Here is a 20,652-nt window from a genome sequence, read left to right as displayed (position 1 = left end):
AGCAGGTTTGTAATTCTAAATTACTATAAGCAGGATAAGAAGGGGTAAATTTAAAAAAAATGCTAAAATCTGCAATAACACTAAACTTGCTTTGAGCCTCTGCCCTCTCAAACCCTATCTCTAAGGGAGATAAAATAATGAAAAATACTTCTCTAAACTGCTGGCAAAACTCTTACTGTTTGTACCACTCTTGTAAAAGACTCTTGGGACGAGCAGCGGAATCCTTGCTATTGATTGGCTGGTTAAATAGAGGACTATTAGCTTCCGACAGGCTGGATTGATGACACAGAGGCAGCAGCAGGGGTCAGGACTCAGAGAGGAGTGAGCGTCAGGGTGAAAAGGAGAGAGAGAGAGAGAGAGAGAGAGAAGGAGGAACGCAAGGTGGAGAGGAGGGAGTGCACGTTTCATAGCATCACTATGTGACTGCTGGTGCCGATTAGCTTGCTTCCTCGCTTTCTCAGCCAACAACTTACTGAGATGCCTTTTCTTTTACAAGAGGCTGTCAGCTCGGAGCCCCAGCAAGAAATAAAAGACTTCACCTTGGAATAGTTCCTCTCACTCCTGCATCATTAAAGAGGATTTTGAAAAGAAAACAAAAATCAAGCCCCCTTGCCAGCCCCACTTTGTTCCAGAAACGAACAGAAACAGTTACATGCTTCAGGTAAGGAAATTAAATTTTTATCTCTGGATTCCTTTTTAATCATTCACAGTAAAATATGCCCTAGCTTTGCAGGCTTTAAAAACTGAGTTTTCAGGGATATATTAGAGTCAATGCAATGCATAGGCATGTGGATTTAAAAATGTGTTGATACATATTTATATGAATATATTTGCTATTTTATCTCCAGGTACATATAAGTTTTATTTATAAGATCACTAGATTGTAAGTTTATATAGCAGATACTCTGTATGAAAAAAAAAAAAAAAAAAGAAGCAAAGTCCACACTAAAAAGAGCATTTTCGGTGACAGCCTTATAATATGTTCATGTATATTGTTCTTAGCTGTGAAACAACTTTGGGAAATAATAGCATATCACAAAAGGACCATTACTGTGTTAACTGTGTACTATTCAATTTCATGCAGACGTAGAAGCTACAATGTTTTCAGTGATTGTCAGTTTTTTTTTTTTTTTCTGTATCTGTCCTTTGCAGTCTTAACTCTTCAACATAAACATGATGTCTCCTAAGTGATGTGACATGAGACTGCCATTTTATTATAGCTAAGTTATTGATGGCTAGCATTTGGTAAAGTACTGAGCTAATGCAAAGAAATATGTCTCTGGAGATGTTTAGCTCTTCTAGAGTCCATAGCTAGAGCTGCAGTCAGTTCCATCAATTAATATTTTAAGTGTCAGTGATGGTGTATGCTGGTAAAGTGTCTATGAACATATAGAAACTTTGCACATATTAAAGTCTTTGCTGGGAACTGGAATTTTTTTTTTTTTTTTTTTTTTTTTTTTTTTTGAGGGAAGCAATTGGATGGCATAGGAATCACAGTTTGGAGCAATGCAGTACTGATGGAGTTGATTGACCTTAGGTTTACAGGTTGACTGCTAAAGAGGTAGCATTGTGATATCCGATGAAAATGATTAATTTCATCCTTACTGGAACTAACATGGTCTAGGGCATTTTTGATGTCAATTTATTTGCTCTTGGGTCAATGAAGAGAGATATTTTCTCCCGAGCTACTCTGATTGTGTTTTTAACTGAAGTTCCCTGAGTCACTAATCAAAAATCAAACTGTTGGCTGCGATAAGTCGGCAAAACTTTTTAATATGTTGTTCAGTGTCTCAAATAATAACAAGATTGCCAGTACTCGTGGGAGCCAGCATGGCTGAAGTCAGGAATATTACGTACTCTGAATGCCTGTGTTTGCATCTGAGTTTAACCCTTGCTTGTATTTTAAATATAGCTACGTATTTGAAGAACACAATTTTTCATGACTTCTATTTTGTCTTTTAAATGTGGAGTAATGTTTTAATGTTTCATAATAATATAAATATTATAGCTATCTAGATATTTACACTTATATCACCATATCAGAAAGGAATAACTGTTATAAATTTTGTAAAGGACAGTTTGTCTAAGAGAATAGACGTGTGTATTAGAGAATACTAAATATCTTTGTCTTTGAATTGAGTCATTTGACAAAACAATTATACGCATCTCTTTTGAGTATTTTGAGTATTGAGTGTTTCAAAAATTAATACCAAACTATTGACTGAGGAAGGTGGCAAGTACTAGAGACCACACATGTATATTTGTATATATACATGTGGTTCATATATATATACATATATATAGCATGCATATGCAAATATTATATCAAATCCCCACATAACCTTTGTCATAAACCTATTATAATCTTGTTTAATTATTGATTTGCATATATTACAATATTTATGTTAACTTTTTATCCAATTTATCTAAAATTGTGTTTTTAATCTTTCCATTTTATTGTTTATTCAAACAATCTGACATATCTCCTCAAATGATATAATTAAGATTTAACTAATTCATCTAGTCATTTTCAAATTTAATGCACAGTAATTTAAAATTCCATAATTTTTGTTGCAATAATCTTAAGTGTCAAACCTAGTTATACAGCCCAGTTACCTTATAGCACTTATCTGTGGGTTATATTGAGGTATACCCCATAAAGAACACTAATTCTTAATTGCACTATGTGTTTTTTATAAGACCATTAATATTTTAGCATAGGTGGATGTAAACATCCATACTCATTTTTTTTCTATGAATAGACATGTTTTTCCCTTAAAAAGACTTTTAAAATCATTTCTGAACTACGTGCCTCTTGCACTTAAGCATTCTTCTTAGCTTATCTTAAATGTTACTTTGATTCTTTCTTCTTTTTTTTGTTATCTTACAAATTCTGTAATTACTCCTGTGAGAGATTTAATTCCCCAATCTTCTTAATAGGACATTGTCCCATGATTGGAAACAAAAGCAAGTTCTTTTTTAAATAACATTTTACACTTGTAGCTATGTAATTAATATGGCTCCGGCATTCCAGATCAGTGCTCCTCAGCAAACATGATCAAGGCAGACAAGTGTTCTAGTAGTCATGCATAGAGGTGTCAGGCTGAGTCTGAAATCTAGCAGCTTCTTTAATCAATTCAGTTTTCACTTTTCTTTGCATTTGGTGGGAAGGCTCCATGTGACCCTTTATGCAACCTTCCAGTTACTTCCATCGTATCAGATATCTTTGTTGATCACTCCTTTTAGCCATAGTGAAGCAAAAAGAATCAAGAAAGTGCAACCTCTTCTGTTTTTATAGGTATCTGCACCATTAGGGGGCTCTTTCTTCCTATGTTATACTCATCAAACCAGTGAGAGAGATTACATTGCTTTCTTAAAGTATTTTCACTGTGTTTAGAATATGAGTGTTGCTTGAAGTAGCTTTCTCCTACTTCCCACAGACAGAAACATTTCAGATGAATAAGAATGTCTTATTTTTATGAGAAGGTGAATTTATCCTATGCTGTCTGAATTCATTCTCTTTCAAATATTCTTGTTTTATCTTTGAAAATAACAATGGTTTGAAATAGTGAAGTGACCAGTGTTAGACACATTTAAAGATTGTATGTTATGCAGCTAGTATCGTGAGAAATGTTAAAGTAAGGAAGAACTGCAGGGAAGAAAGTTCCTTTACAATCATCTGCAAATATCTGAGAGAGAATGAGTGGCTCGGGCTCACCTGCAATTTGCTTCCAGCAAAAGGGAACAGCAGGTAGCAAAAAGAATATTACTTGTTTTCTACAAAAATAGACATGGAAAGATTGAAAATAATAGGATGGTTTCACTAGACATTCCCGTGTAGGGCATGTATTTTTAAATTCCATTTTTTTTCTTTATTACACTAAATGAAGTTTTCATAAATATACATAGAAGGTGCTGCAGGCAGCTGACTGGGGAAAAGGGGCTTCCTGCATCCCTTTGAAAGCCACGAACTGCACTGCAGACTTTCTTACTAAACGGAAACCCACTTTCCTCCCATATCCACAGCTGCTAAAGATGCGCCCTGATGGCAGGACTTGTCTGGGGAGTAGTCAACACAACGTCTCTGTGCAAAAGCGATCTATTTAGTGGGTCTAGGATTTTTATCAAATGATGCCATCCCCATGGAATGAGTGAGACGCGTCATATACTTGTGAGAGGTATTTCTTTGGGGAAGTAAGAGAAGGGGAAGTATTCTGAGCAGTGAATCATGGGATTCCAATCATTTATTGAAAGGTTCATTGATTTAGCAGGGTAGAAGGATAGTTGCTTAAATAAAATGAGACAAACGAAGCGGCACCGATCTTTGACGGGTATTTTGGAAATAAGCATGTAAGCATTTTGTTCTTTGTTTGAAAAGGTGCATACCTTGAAAAGAGTAAATTTTGAATGCAACTAGTATAATATACACAGTTGTGTGGGGATCATTCCAAGTCCTTCTGGAACAGGCTGGTGTATACTCTAATTCAGGTCTTTCTTACAAAGTTAGCTTTTGGTAATATGAATTACTGGGTAATAAGACTTGAGTGGGAATCCTAAGGCTACCGATTTTATGTAGTAAGTATTAAAAATATTTTAAGGACTTTAAGTTTCTTCTAAAAAAGAGGTCGTCTTTTATTTTAAAGTAGGACAGCATTGAAGATGGGGAAAAGGGCTAAAATCGAAAATAATGAGAATGCATTGACTGTACATAATTTATTTATGTTGCAAAATTTTACTCATAAGATAAATGTAACAATGCAAGTGAGATATTCATGTTTTCTATTTAATGGTAAAGAAGTGGACATGTCACTGAAGTGTATTGGTTCGATATCTCACATGGGATGAGAGAATGCTCTACAGAAATGTGAAAAGTAGGCAAATCAATATTAGTAAATACTGATATGATGGCCTAATATCATATTTCCAAAGGAAGCAAGATAGCTCTTTCCTATTGAGTTTAATCTAATATATTGAGATAGATGATGTTTCTAATTAGAAAGCAGAGTCTGTTTATATTTATTGTTGTTGATATTACCATTCTCCAAATCACACTCTCCAAATCACACTCTCCAAAATCACTCCTGGGCCTATTCATCTTTGTGAAACTCTGTGTGTACATGGCTGGGTGAAAATATCTGTGTATGTATACATGGATATCATTGTTTTTTATAGAGTTTGAATTACATGAAAATATAATCACATTTACTGGTGACATGTGTTCTATGTTTTCCATTTCCTACCTTAATCAATGATCCTCATTGTGTTCAATCCCTCCCCCACCACTAGTTCACACACATATACAGAACACATGATTATCTCTAGATATTTTATGTTATAATTTGCTGAGGTATTACCTAGATTGGTCCATATTATGCCCCTTCTTTTTTTTTTTTTAAAGATTTATTTATTTATTTGAGAGAGAGAGCACATGAGAGGGGGGAGGGTTAGAGGGAGAAGCAGGCTCCCCGCCGAGCAGGGAGCCCTATGCGGGACTCGATCCAGGGACTCCAGGATCATGACCTGAGCCGAAGGCAGTCGCCCAACCAACTGAGCCACCCAGGCGCCCCATATTATGCCCCTTCTAATCGTCAGTATTTTCCGTCCATTATGACTATATCTTGAGTCATGCGACTGAATTCTTAAACTTTGTTGTTTACCAAATTCCAGTCACTCGAAATTGTAAATGAGAGGATTTGGGCACAGAATTACTGACACTAATGGAAAATAATGTATTAGACCAGTACATACATTTTATTAATTATAGAGTGGATAACATATAGGTAGAAATAAGGGTCTTACTATTTGTCTAGAAGCTATACAAATGCTACTCATCTCCAGTTATCCATTCATACCCATGCTTGGCAGAAATGAAGTGGGAGAAGATCCAGTAGTAAACCATAGGGTATAATGATTGACAGTTAGAGCAGGCGTGGCCAATGGGCTTCCAACATCGAGGCCATACACATTTTGTTAAATGAATAGACTTAAATTTTTAGATCAGTTTTAGGTTTACCAAAAATGAGAAGAGCATAGAGTTCCCATATACTCCTTCACCTCCATCTCCTCTACCCTGCTAGTTTCCCGTCATTAATATCTTGCCTTAGTGTGAGACATCCGTTACAATGAACGAGCCATTATTTACAAATCATTATTAGCTAAAGTCCATAGTTTACCTTAGGGTTCACTCTTTGTATTGTATATTCTTTGGGTTCTGACAAATGTATAATGGCATCTATCCACCCATATAGTTACATGTAGAACAGTTTCACTGCTCTAAATTCCCCTGTGCTCCACCTGAATAGGTTTTTCTCTCTCCATTCCTCCCTCTGAACCTCTGATCTTTCAACTGTCTCCATAGTTTTGCCTTTACAAGGATGTCATGTTGGAGTCCTACAGAAGGCAGTCTTTTCAGGTTGGCTTCTTTCACTTTGCAGTGTGCTTTTCCTGTGGTTTCTCCATGTCTCTGTGCGCCTTGATAGCTCATTTCTTTATATTGCTGAAAAATAATCCATTGTATGGATTAACCAATGTATTTATCCATTCACCTACTGAAGGACATTTTAATTGCTTCCAAGTTTTGACAATCATGGATAAAGCTGTTACAAATATCCCTATGCGTGTTTTTTTGTGTGAACATAAGTTCTTAATTCATTTGGGTAAATACCAATGAGCATGATTGCTTGTTCATATGGTGAGTGTGTTTAGTGTATTCAAACTGTGCTTGAAAGTGGCTCTATCATTTTGCATTCTCACCAGCAGTAAATAAGAGTTCCCATTGCTCCACATCCTTGCCAGAATTTGGTGTTGTCAGTGTTCTAGGTTTTAGTCATTCTAATAGATGTATAGTATATCTTGCTGTTTTTGACAATACTTTTGATTGGTAATAACTGCTTCTGCTGTGTGGAGAATAATTCTAAAGCACATCGTGGATCTTCACGAAATATGTCCCTAATTAACTGGCAATCTTTCTTTGCTAGTTTTTTTTTTTTTTTTTTTCCTTTTGCAGAATAGGATGTGTGTGTGTGTTGGGGGGGAGGCAAGTTAGTCCATACTTGTAACACGTATTTGCTATTCATAATTTAGTGCTCTGGTAGAATGAATGAATAAACTAGAGCAATCAAATAATTCAATCCCATATTTGTTGATTATCAGATAGCAACAATAACTTTATTTTTAAAGCACTATGGTTGAATTAAGGAACACAATTAAGCATTTTAAATTTCATATTATACTTTCTAGACCTATTTCTCTTGTGGGTAGAAATAGTTGGCTTCATATTGCTTATAAGAATCCAAAATCCTCAGGCAGATTGAGATTCTTCATAATTTGGCCTTGACCAAAGTTTCTGACATGATTGTTGATTACTCTGGGCTCAAGCTAAGCTGTATTTTCCCTCTCCTCCAACATGCTCTCAAATTTTGCCTCTGATAATCTTGCTTTGATTAGTCTTTCTTGACTTCTCTGCTAATTCAAACATTACCAATCTTTCTACAAATCCTTGGGAATTCCTCTACTGTTAATCATCTAAGACCTTGTATTATTAACTAAACATTTATTGTGTCTGTACCACTTCCTTTTATTCAAACTGTATGATTCAGAAATGGAAAGAAAATCCTTTGTAAATTTTCCAGTCCTCATAGTGCAACGTCCATGCTACTTATTAATGCCTATCAGTTGAAGGAATATTTTTTAAATGTTCTTTTTTTTTTTTTTAAAGATTTTTTATTTATTTATTTGAGAGAGAGAGAATGAGAGAGAGCAAGCACATGAGAGGGGGGAGGGTCAGAGGGAGAAGCAGACTCCCTGCTGAGCAGGGAGCCCGATGCGGGACTCGATCCAGGGACTCCAGGATCATGACCTGAGCCGAAGGCAGTCGCTTAACCAACTGAGCCACCCAGGCGCCCTTAAATGTTCTTATTAGCACGAAATATGTAAGTGATTTTTGAAGATGTTTTCATGTCTCCAATTTCCTCTCCTTCTCCTGACCCATTTTCTTTTCATTTAAAATGAGGGCAATACAATTAGCTAAAGGTCTTCTGTTCTAACCCTCACATGATGGTTGATACCTATAAAACTTGTATCCATGCCGCTGAACCGTCCTGCTCTTGCTTTCCTGACTATTCATTCAACAGCATGCACTTGTATTATGCTAGTTAAGCTACTATGTGTACAACTGTTACAGAGAGAAAGCACCATGGATGAATATATTGGGTCATTATGCAATGTATATAATTAGAGATGCCTCAGAAAACAAAATCTACAGTGTTTGGTAAAAGAAAGCACTTTAAGGCAGAGAGTACGTACGAGGTGGAGATTTGTCTATGCTCCCTTTTGGGACATTGATTTGAATTTGAAAGATATTGAAATGAGAGCCAAAGGATTGGACTATTTTGCTAACATGCTAATTAAATTTTGGAAGGTTTCTTGAAACAATGCACAGATAAAAGTGTATAGGAAGCATAAATAAAACACTAGTTTCTGAAGATGTTTAGAGTTCCTGCAAAAGAACAGATAGGAAAAGCATTTAAAATGTCAATTGTCTTCTGTGCCACCAATTCCTTTGTGAGTTACTGTGTGTGTTGGCATATTTATTCCTTGTAAATTGACTTATATTCTCTAATGCGCTTTCTTGATGTTCATTTAATAATTTATTGTGCTTTTAATATTATATTTCATAAAGTTTTGTTGTTGGCTGATAGAGGTACCCAGGGTATCATGTCCCCCATCTAGTTATGGACTGCTTCTCTCATAAATCGATATAACTTTTTGGCTGGAACTAGAGAGCTTTTCAATTCATTGACAAGAATACTCCTTGATAAACCGTTCCTTAAATCTACTGAGGACAGAGCACTGTGACCCATAGCAGCAAAATTATCACTGAGAACACTAGAAGTTTTCCAGAATAAATTTCTGAAGCTCAATTTTGAAATTATTGATAAGGGAAAAGGGAATTGCCCGTTGAATTTCAGATTCAGGTCTTTCTGTCTCTGAAGCACATTAAAAAACAAAACAAAACAAAACAAACAAACAAAAAAAAAAACACTGTTATATCATCTCTCTTACTCTAGAACCACGGAGAAACTTTTTTGTTTGTTTTTAACATCCGTAAGCTTGAGTTTCATCCTCTCCATAATAAGAAAAAATAATGGTATTTATCTTCTAGGGTGATCCAAGGCTTCAATGAGATCATACAGGTAGAAAGCTTACAAGAGTGACTGACATAATCATAGGCATAAAAACAACAGTCCAATTGATATTTATATTGAATGTTTCTGAATCCACAGTACTCAAAAACCATCTAAAATATCTTCTTACTATCATTCATTCAATCATTCAAAAAACGTTGCTGGGCAACTAATAGGTGTGATGTATTATTTTAACTATATGAGTGGCTACAAAGATGTCTGAAGAATAGATTAGGGGTTTCCCTAATAAATAAAAGAAATAAAACCATGCCAGCAATTAAACACTTGGGAGTTTTGTTTTGTTTTGTTTTTTACTTCCAAAATTGCCCCTCCATCCTCTAATGGGGGCAGAGGCTCTTTAGACAGTGTTTCTTCTTTTCCAGCTTGTTTCCCATTTGATTCTAGCCAAGAATGTGCTAGAGGGAGATGGAAGGCAGGAGGACGGCAAAGACCTCTCTCTTTCCTCTGCTTGCTGCTGTTGTCAGCATTACCTCATGGGGCTCTTACCTCACCAGCAGCAGTTGATTGAACTATTTGCTTTGCTCCCAACTGCTTCTAGTACTCACAGAACTAGCCTCATCTTGCCCCTCAAGTGGTTACACCCGACAAGCAGTGCCCTTTGCCGGCCACCTGGGGGCACCTTCTCCATCTTTTAGGTACTTTGCAACCTTAAAAAGTAGTAGCTGTCCTTGAGAAAAGAAAACATTTCAAAGTCCTTTGTTGTTAAAAAAAAAAAAAAAAAAAAAAAAAAAGGAGGGGTCTACTTCCAGACAAAGCATGTAAATTAGAGGTTTGTTCATGTCACTTTTTTAAAAAGGCTTTATTTGAATATGAAAGAAACCTAAGAATTCTCTGTTCCCTGAACCCTAAGAGTAGTAGCTGCTTCCAGCATTTACTAGCTCTTACTCTTTTCTTGCATTTTCAGTTTTCCAAGATGTAAAATAACTGTTGTGATTTCTGTTCTCCTGATTCAATACAGACTGAATAAACAGTTGATACTTGAAGTGGATGCAAGAAGAGTTGATAACAAAAATGGAGTGGGATACCCATATTGGGTCTGGGGAATTGGTTTGATCATGTCCCTAAGCTTGAGTACAATACTAAACTATTTGCTAAAGGCAAATGGGATACTAGTAATCCATATAGCATGCGGTGGCTTCCTAATTAGCCAAATAACCAATCACATTTCCCTGTGACAAAGGGTCTTCTGAGGTAAAGCTCCAGAGATTATAACTGTCCTTCACAATTTGTTCATAATGGTGATTACAAGGCTATAAGATGGAATAATTGTTTCAACTTCTCTTGAGAGCTTATAGATGAACAAAGGACAAAACACATACACAAGCCCGTGACTTTGTTGTTAGACCGAATCATTGCAAGAAAATCAGAAAGTTTCAAAGGCTATCTGAATGGGTTTGGATTAAGCTGAGAAACTTGAAATCCTGTCTCATTAGCTGAAGAAGTCTTACTTCTTTTGAGAAGATTATCCTTCTTTTGCTTGATGATCGCATAATAATTCACTGGAGGGATTTTTCTCTGCAAAGGCTGCCATTTTCCTCAAGACTCACTGTCCTCCCTTATTATCTCCTGACCCATAATAAGAGTCAGAACTCTTCTAAGAGTTCAGTATAATTGAGAAGAATACATACAAAATCTGACCTAAGAGGAGGTAACTCATACTTCAAAATAATTGCAAGATTTTGCTAATTGATACCAGCAAAAAGCCAGGGAGTATGTGAAATAATGTATCCTAAGAGAATTAGACAAAGGATGACAAAATATAATAATGGATCGGGCTGAATTTATTATTATGGGGGCGCCTAACAGAGATTCTTGATATAATAGGATTTATTGTGCATAAGAAAGTAGCACGAAGAGTTTATTTGGTAGGTTGACTAAAATATATACCCAATAGTGACCTACATCTAAGTAGGTTGAAATGCCATAACTTATTTATCGTAACACAGAAGAAAGAATATGAAGACTTGGAGAGGTAAGAATGTTGGAGCAGATTTACTATGTGCAGAGACTCTCCCTACTCTCTTCTACCTCACTCCCACCTAGAGGACTCAAAGGACACTGTCTCATGAAGACATTGAAATATCAGTAGGAGGTGAGGATGCCAGACCTTTCAAGTACCACCTGAAACATTCCGTGGTGCTGTCACAGCAGATCAAACATCAGGGTGGGAGGTGTCACCATTGATTCTTCATTTGTCACCATTGAGCTATATCAGTACATCCAAGAGATGGATTTCAGAGTAATAGAAACTAAGTAGATACACACCAAGGCTAAGATGATAAAATTATAATTAAACCGTAGGAGCAAATTACTAATCAGTATGTTTTAACTTGCAGGGATCTTTGCTATTAGCCAACTGGTCATACTGTTACTACTAAAATTTTACTCAATATATACAACAACGACATGTTTTATGTCTGTGATCAGGAACATAACTGGAATTTCCACAATGGAGAATCATGGCTCCCTAAACAAGGCCAGTTCATATATCTGGAACTTTTTGAATGATAGGGACCAGCCACACTTCGTGAAGTAACATTGTACATTTTCTTCCATGCCTTCTTCAAAGAAACTTAGGGTCACTTACTAGGGTGACCGTACAGGGAGGGGAAGAAAATATAAATCCCTGAAAATTTACATTCTGGCTCTAAAGTGATAATTGCTGTGATCCAAAATATGTGGTGACCTGCCAAAGTCGGAGATTATGATGGTCAGGTGATGTAGGAAATCTTGAACTACATTTGAATCACAGTGAACTCAGTTGTTAGCCCACACTGTAGTTCTTTCCCTAATTCCTTAAAGTATACTTAACATCAGAATGATTGGATAATGGCAACATCCTTGTACTAGATTTTTAACTCTTAAAGAGAAGAAATTGGGGCACCTGGGTGGCTCAGTTGGTTAAGCATCCAACTCTTGATTTGGGCTCAGATCATGACCTCAGGGTCCTGAGATTGAGCCCTGCACAGGGCTCTGCACTGAGTGTGGAGCCTGCTTAAAGATTCTCTCTTTCCCTCTCCCCTCACCCCCACTCGTGCTCCCTCTCCCTCTTTCAAAAAAAAAGGGAGAAGATATCATTGGGGGAAGAGTCAACTGAAAGTTTGGGGGAATTTTCTCCCCTCCAAAATGGCAGAAATAATACAGCATGTAATAATTGCTAATAAATAAATATATAAGTAAACAAATAAGTAAGAAGATGCTTTGCAAATTGTGGGAGACAATAAAGAAGAAATCAGACAATAAAGAAGAAATCAGTTTCTTTTTTTCTTTTCTCAATCTGAAAAGGATCCCAGAGAGCTTGATGTTTGAGTTGTCTCTAAAATGATGAGAAGAATGCATGAAAGAATTGTAGGGAGAGGGAGGATATTCTAAATGACCACAGAGGGTTAGGGAAAGTAGATGTAGTCTGGCATGGCTGGGATGTGGGGTTATCATGAAGATACAAAGGCTATTGGCTTTGGAGAAGTAGACAGGCAAACAGATTACCAAAGTATATTATGTATTATGCTCAGGAATATGGATTTTGTGGATAAGTCTAAATATTTTTAAGTCATGGGGTAATATGATCTGATTTGCCTAAAAGATGTAAATAGTTCTCTTAAACATTAATAACAGTAGAATATGTGTTCTATGGGTCCTGTCTATAATTGCAGAATGTGGGGAACATATATTAGATATAAGCTTCTCTCCTAGCTTTGCTCATTTTAAATTTTAGCCTGAGTTTGATTAGAGTTCCATTTTGCTTTGGCTGATAACAGGAGTCCACGGAGCTCTGTTGGGACCACTACTGTATTAGGTCTAATATAAATGAATGGGTTGCCTAAAGCAATAGAATTTCCTCAACATACCAGTTGGCATTTTATGCATGCTAAGCACACTTTGGATTTGTTACAACCAGCTGTTCAATTTAGGCTTGTGATCGGGTATCCGAACTACAGCAGCAAAAGGTTTTCAAATCCAATGAACACTAATTACAAAAATATTCACTAGCATTTAAGTAGTTTACTCATTTTATTTCATTTATTTAAAAAAGTTGAACTTCCTGTCAATAATTAAATGGAGGAATATTAAAGAGACACTTGAGACCTATGTACGTACACAAGTATAAAAGAACATATCTATTCTATTAATGATTGAAAGGGTAATGCAAAATGTTCCTCAAACAAACAAAATGTTGTTTGTCTAGAATATATGAACTTCTAAACTTTAGACTCTGTTTAGATGATACCTTCATATTTGTGCTCTCACAAACTTAACATGAAAAAACACTCCTGTTGACACCACTATGCTTTTCCCCACTCTACCCTGCCTACTATTTGTCAGCTGTATAGTAGTAGGAAAATAGGAATATCACTTGTTGTAAAATCACATGAATTTTTGCTCTCTGCTAAAAAGTTCTATCCTATTAATCAACTCAGTGTGAAGTCAGACCTTCTTGCCACTTTGGAGTTTGAATTTCCATGCTTTGTAGGTTAGAGTAGAATTGCCATTAATTAGGAGCTTATTAGAAATAACAGAAGTAAACAAACGTCAGCTGAATTAATATCTTCATTTTGCACAAAATCCCCAAGTGACTATTAGGCACATTAAAGATTGAGAAGTATTGGGCGCCTGGGTGGCTCAGTTGGTTAAGCGACTGCCTTCGGCTCAGGTCATGATCCTGGAGTCCCGGGATCGAGTCCCGCATCGGGCTCCCTGCTCTGCGGGGAGTCTGCTCCTCCCTCTGACCCTCCCCCCTCTCATGTGCTCTCTCTCTCATTCTCTCTCTCTCAAATAAATAAATAAAAAATCTTTAAAAAAAAAAAAAAAAAAAAAAAGATTGAGAAGTATTAAACAAAATTAGTTATCCTATGATATAAACTTAATTTTTATTAGGTGCTACTCATATGTTTTTTTCTGTTTTTACATAAGCATTCTGACTTGAATTAATTTTTGGTAACCATGCCTTTATATATTTCATATTATTAAAAAATTAATAATCCTGTTTCATATTTTGCTTAACAACTGAAGTATATAAGACTGTTCTAAAGTGTTTCCTCAAATATTCCTCACTTTGATTCTAAGAAGACTCCTTAGATATTAGTGAAAAATAATATCTAGTATTCCTTTGTGTATAACAATAAACTGCTATAGCTATAAATTGTCCCCAAGCAATTCGAAAACTCTTGATACTAATTTCTCTTTCTCCTTTCAAGAGTTTATTACATATATTAACTATTATGAGTAAAAAATCAATTCCTACCAAATTCCTTTACCCTTTGGATTTGTGAGTGCTCAAAGTAGGTCACCTATTTTTTTTTTTTTTCTATTATAGATCTCTAGTTTTTATAAGACCGTGTCTTCTGCCTGTGAAGTTTATAATTAACATTTTCTAAATTTATCTGAAAATCTTTGAATATTGTTGTAAACATTGCATCAGTTTGAGACTTGCAGTGCAAGTCTTAGCATAATATCATAGATTTTATGTTTTCAAATAAAAAATGCAGGGTGTCATTTTGTTTTGAATTTTTGAGAAAGTGATGGGCTTCTTTTAGACAACAAATAAATTAATAATAAAGATATTACAAGTTAAGAATGAGTAAATGAGTTTTATATATATGTATATATGTGTGTGTGTGTATATATATATATATATATATATATATATATATATATAATCTTTTAAAATTATAAACCTAGAATTATTTAGATTAAGGAAATCACCTTTTTCTACGTATTTTTTTTTCTTTTTAAATCTTCTTTGTTCTACCTACTCATCCATCCTTCCCTTCAACCCTTGGCAGCCACTAAGCTTTTTGTTATCTCCATAGTTTTGCCTTTTCAAGAATATCATATAGTTGGAATTATACTGTAAGTAACCTTTTCAAATGGGCTTCTTTCAGTTAGTAAGATGCATTTAGGATTCCTCCATGTCTTTTCATAGCTTGGTAGCTCATTTCTTTTAGTGTTGACTAATATTCCATTTTTTCTGGATGTGCCACAATTTATTCACTTACTAAAGGATATCTTAAGTTGTATCGAAGTTTTGGCCATTATGAATAAAACTGCTGTAACCATCTATGTGAGGTTTATATATGGACATGCGTTTTCAACTTGTTTGCTGGATCATATGGTAAGAGTAGTTTAGTTTTGTAAGAAACCTACAAATGGTCTTCAAACTGGCTGTACCATTCTGCATTTTACCAGTAATAAATGAGAATTACTTTTGCTCTACATCCTCACTGGCATTTGGTATTTTCAGTGCTCTGGATTTTGGCCTTTCTAATCTCGTTATTTTTTTTTTTTTTAAGATTTTATTTATTTGAGAGAGAGAATGAGAGAAAGAGAGAGCACATGAGAAGGGGGAGGGTCAGAGGGAGAAGCAGATTCCCCGCTGAGCAGGGAGCCCAACGTGGGACTCAATCCTGGGACTCCAGGATCATGACCTGAGCCGAAGGCAGTTGCTTAACCAACTGAGCCACCCAGGCGCCCCTCTAATCTCATTATTTTAATTTGCACTTTTCTAATGACATATGATGTGGAGCCTCTTTCATATGCTTATTTGCCATCTGTACATCTTCTCTGATCTGATATCTGTTCAAGTCTTTGGCTCATTTTTAAATCAGGTTGCTTTTTAATTCTTGAGTTTTAAGAGTTCTTTGTATATTTTTCGATGAGTGTTCCCTGATCAGATATGTCTTTTGTAAATATTTTCTCCCAAACTGGGACTTGTTTTCTCATTCTCTTGATATTGAATAAAATTTTAGAATTCTTTAATTCATTAACCTGCTTGACAAACATCCATTTTGTGCCTTTGACAATAAAACTTAATTTCTAATCTATCCCAAACTTAGTCTAATGAAGGAAACAGATTTTTTTTTTTTTTTTTTTTTTTTTTTTTTAATCAGCTCTAAATCCAAGAGTTGTCCTGAAGAACAGGCTATTTCTAACTGGGGGATCTGTTAAGCCTCCTTAGTGCAAGGAGAGCTGATGGAAACTGAGATCTCTCTAACTTTAGGATCTTTCTACCACTGAGTTACCTTTGACTCTTCTTTTAATGGATATTTAGTTTCTTTTTGCAGTGTTTCAAGTCATCAAATGATTCCTAAATTATTTCAAACATTAAATATCACATGTTATTTTATCAAATTATATTTGGCTTGAGATTTTCCATTGACACTTAATAAACCATTAGAAATGTGGTATAACTATGGCTATGGATCCAGGAATTTGGAATACAAATTCTGAAAATAGATTGTCTCTAACTATCTGAAAGTCATGAACGTCCATGGGAAGCTACATTATTTTAGGTCAAGTCCCTTTAAAAATCATGCCTGTCACACAAGAAATTTAGAAATCTGTGACAACACACGAGCCTGATGGCAGAGAGAATGCTGATTCAGTCCTTGAATTTTCCATGAAGACTTGTCACCTGCACTTAGCAGCTGTTTTTTGCTTTGTTCACTGGAGCATATGATGCTGAACCAAGCCACGGGTCAATAAAGTCATTTACAATGATCAACACTCTGAGTGAAAGAGGTGATGAATCAACCAAAACTCCTTTAGGCAACAGACTTAACAGGGAAATTTTGCACTTTGGGTAGTAATATATAATCAAATGAATCAGCAGACTGCCCATCTCCCTAATTAATTTTACCACCTTTGGAGAAAGCATACAACAAACTTTTAAATGCTTTCTTCCTTTATTAGGGATGGTAGTGGTTAGATATCAAACTATGCAGAAAACTTTTAAACCTTGACCTTGTAAATATTGAGACACTGGTTTCTTGGTATTTATATTATCAGGTTTGAATGTGATATTTTCCTATTAGAGTGAACCAAGAAAATATGATGTTTAAAATTACTATGAAAGAGCATTATTAATTAACACTGCGATTAGATAATAGCAATTCCTCTTTTTGGAGTGTGCACTAAGTGCCATGAGCCACATGCTTTACACGTACTATCTCATTTAACCTACACAAGAAGCTGTGAAGCAGATGATGTATTTACTCACATTTGTGGAAGCTGAGTTGAAAAATAATGTTCTCAAAGTTGTAAAGCTCGTAGGTTGGTAATTAAAAACTTGAATACAGACCTCTTGGAGTTGAAGTCACTGTTTCTCATCACTGCATTACAAACAGTAACATGCCATTTATTTAGATACTAGCTTTCATAAAATTAACATGTATTTTCTGAAACTTTTTAGTTTCCAAAGCTCTTTTTAACTGTTAGAGTGATTGCTAGATTATATTCCGTAAGATATTTCAAAACTGATGCATGAATTAAACAAGAACTTGTTATGTTTATGTTTTAATCATAAAAATGACACTTATTATTGAATAACAGCAGTTAACATATATGCAGTCCGAAGAATATGATACCATGCTAACTGCTTACATGTATGATCTAACTTAATCCTCATATTAATACTGGGGAGGGAAGTGTTATCAAGCTATGATGAACTGATGCCTACCAAATAAACTTCCTAAGTTCAAATAGAATTATCACCAGAATTACATAGCTTTTCTGCATGAAAATTCTACATGTTAATACGATCACAATTCTTTTGAAATTTATATTTTCAAACAATTTTTCATTTAGACACAATTGCGAGTGACTTCTGAGACACCTAGGGAGGTGGATCTGTGGGTATTAATCTAATCTTCCCACAAACAATGTTTCTAGCTTATAGAGATTTATCAACTCAATAAGTATTTGTTTAGGGCCTCCCTGGACAAACATGAGGTAGGTGTTGTGAAAAGTTAAAATATTTTGTAAGATGGGTCTTGCCCTTTAGCAGTTCATAAGTATTTTCAGAGGCATGATATAAGCACATATATCATGATATATTTGCAAATGCAAATAACACTGTCCTAATTAAATGAGTTTCCAAGACAGTGCAGTGCAACCCAAAGTAGTGCATGATACATGTTAAGTGAATTGAGTTCAGAAGGGAGAGAGCTCATTTAGGGCTAATGTGATCAACAGGCAGAACAGATTGACTGTATATAAAGCAGATGTCAGCTGGGGTTTGCAGTTTTGCTGTCAAAGTTAGGCTTATTTTAAATCACTCCATTTTCCACAGTTTCAAGCAGTGAGAGGCCCAAAGTTTTCTCTGCAAGGTTTATGAATGCCTGGAAAAACACTACGCCCACATATAGTTCCATCCAGTGTATGAACAATCTCTCTGGCCCTCGTCTTTTTTTTCCCTTCTGAATTGCATGGATCTGAACCTCATCTTTATCTTTTTTTGAGAACTACACACCTCCTTCCCAGATTTCCACAAATAAAATTAAAATGTAACAACACCTTCAAGTCATTCTGTGTGGATAATAGGGTTTAATATGAGGAAAGATAGAAGGGGTGAGTACATTCTAGGGACACCACAAGCTAAGCATCAAATTATAGACACTCCTGTTAGGGATGTTTTCAGCCAATAGACCACCAGAGGTTTTACTCTGGTGCCTTCATCCCGTATAGTTCCTGGTTTCATGGCAGCTCAGAGGTGTTCTTAACTCTTTATAATTTCTCTACCTCACTCCTTACTTTCTAATTCATTTAAAACAATGCCAAGTTCTTTTCACTTTGCTGTCTGGAGCTATTCATGACTTTCTTGTTCTTACTCTCAAGCTCCCAGCCAACCCACAAAGGCCAAAAGCCATCTATAAAACAAGATACACTCTCCTTAGGAGGCGCTTGTATTTTACATATCTCTATATCCATATCTATATATTTTTCTCCTCTTAGCCCCAAGTTGAATTGTAAATGTGTCAATCTTCCACTGAGTGGTCATTCTTCTTTTTCAATGAACAGCTCCAGTTATTGGAAACTGAATAAAACATATCTGTTTGTTAGAGGTGCCTGGGTGGCTCAGTCAGTTAAGTGTCCAACTCTTGATTTTGTCTCAGGTCATGATCTCAGGATGATGAGATGGAGCCCTGCATCGGGCTCTGCGCTAGGTGTGGAGACTGCTTGAGATTCTCCACACCTAGCATCTCTCCTTTCTAAAAAATCAAAAACAAAAACCATATCTGATTGTTTTAAAATTATTTGTATCAAGCCAGAGTCTGTGTCTCTGTAATTTCCCTTACTTGGCCTTAGAGTTTTCCCTTGGACCACACAGCAAATGTCTAATGCTCCCACAAGTGATTTCCTCATTTGTTTGAACTGTCTCCATGTAAACCTTCATCATCCTACTCCCTCTCCTTTAAACTTTTTTCCATATGGTGCCCCTAAAATATGGTGGCCAGGACTAAATACAATTGTCCAGATTTTGTCTTATTAGTGAAGGACAAAGCATCACCTTGATTCGAAATACAACACTTGTTAATGAAGACATATACTCATTTTTTATAGCTACAAAGCAATCTATTGAATTTATTGACAATGATTTCTGTTTTCCTCACATGTGTTGCTGCTATATATATCTCTCCAATCATGTTTTTATATAACTATCATGATGTAAAAATTCTCGTTCTTATTTTCTTTACTCTCAAATTTTCTTCTTCATTCTCTTGATCCAATTAATTCTTTTGGTTTTCTCCACTTCCAAACTCTGGTTTGTATTATTTTTAACATTCTCTATAAAATATTTCTAATTATATATGAAGAAAAAGAACAGTAAAATATTTCTCATGAAACTAATAATGGCCCATCTTTATTTTGTGCCTATTACTATCAGGAATATGAACATACATGACAGTAGTTTCCTAAAATAGTCTCTTTTGACAATCTCATATTTTAATTTAGGAGTTCTAATGAGTATTCTTATTCTTTAAAGCTTCAAATAAATACACTTTTTTCCTTTCAATAATTGTTTTCTCAGCTCCAAGGTATATTGCTAATGATGACTCCTTTTTAAATTATAAGGTAATATATCCTCCTGATGTTCCCAAACAAGAATAGTTACCAGAAAATGTCCCCAGTTTCCTAAAATCATTCCATTTCTCCATCTGTTTTAAAGGAGACGCTTGTTTACAAAATATCCTAAAAATTATGCAAACATGCATTAATCCTTCATTGATAGTTATTATTCAAAACTACTTACCTTCTAAATTTTAGGCTCTAAATGAGTCTCCAAGGGGTAAAATAGAATGAAATGGAGCAAAAGATGCACTGATGTTTTCAAGGAGGCCAAAGTCTGGTGGAAGGAAAAGATAATTTACACAGATAATGACTTATGTACTGAGTGGTGAATCTTATGCTAAGGTTATGTAAAAGGTAAGCTGGAGCATGCAGGAATGAGCACATGAGGGTAGAGCAATGAGAGAAATGGGCTTGTTTGAGAAAAGTGCATGACCATTTGACAGGGAATGGAGTATCTAGAGTCTGAGCTTTTCAAAATGATTGACCCCTGTAACTTTTAGGATCCTGTGTAGATCTCAACTCTGACACATCTGTGTTTTCAGCAGAGAGTGACAAATTAAATGTAAAGGTTTTTTTTTTTAGATCTTAACACTTTGAT

At 35.5% G+C, this 20,652-nt stretch overlaps 1 long non-coding RNA gene across 1 annotated transcript in view; it reads left to right on the top strand.

Annotated features, from left to right (window-relative positions):
- Window positions 1-285: 285 nt before the first annotated feature.
- LOC144380940 (uncharacterized) overlaps window positions 286-20,652 on the top strand; it is a 385,501-nt gene continuing 365,134 nt past the window's right edge. Inside the window, exon 1 of the long non-coding RNA XR_013445294.1 lies at window positions 286-661. This is a non-coding gene — a long non-coding RNA (uncharacterized LOC144380940). The remainder of the gene's footprint in view (window positions 662-20,652) is intronic.

This window comes from Halichoerus grypus, chromosome 2, assembly GCF_964656455.1.
Source record: "Halichoerus grypus chromosome 2, mHalGry1.hap1.1, whole genome shotgun sequence".
NCBI classification, from domain to species: Eukaryota; Metazoa; Chordata; class Mammalia; order Carnivora; family Phocidae; genus Halichoerus; species Halichoerus grypus.
Note: the sequence above shows the minus strand (reverse complement) of the source record. Positions and strands in the feature narration are given on the sequence as shown.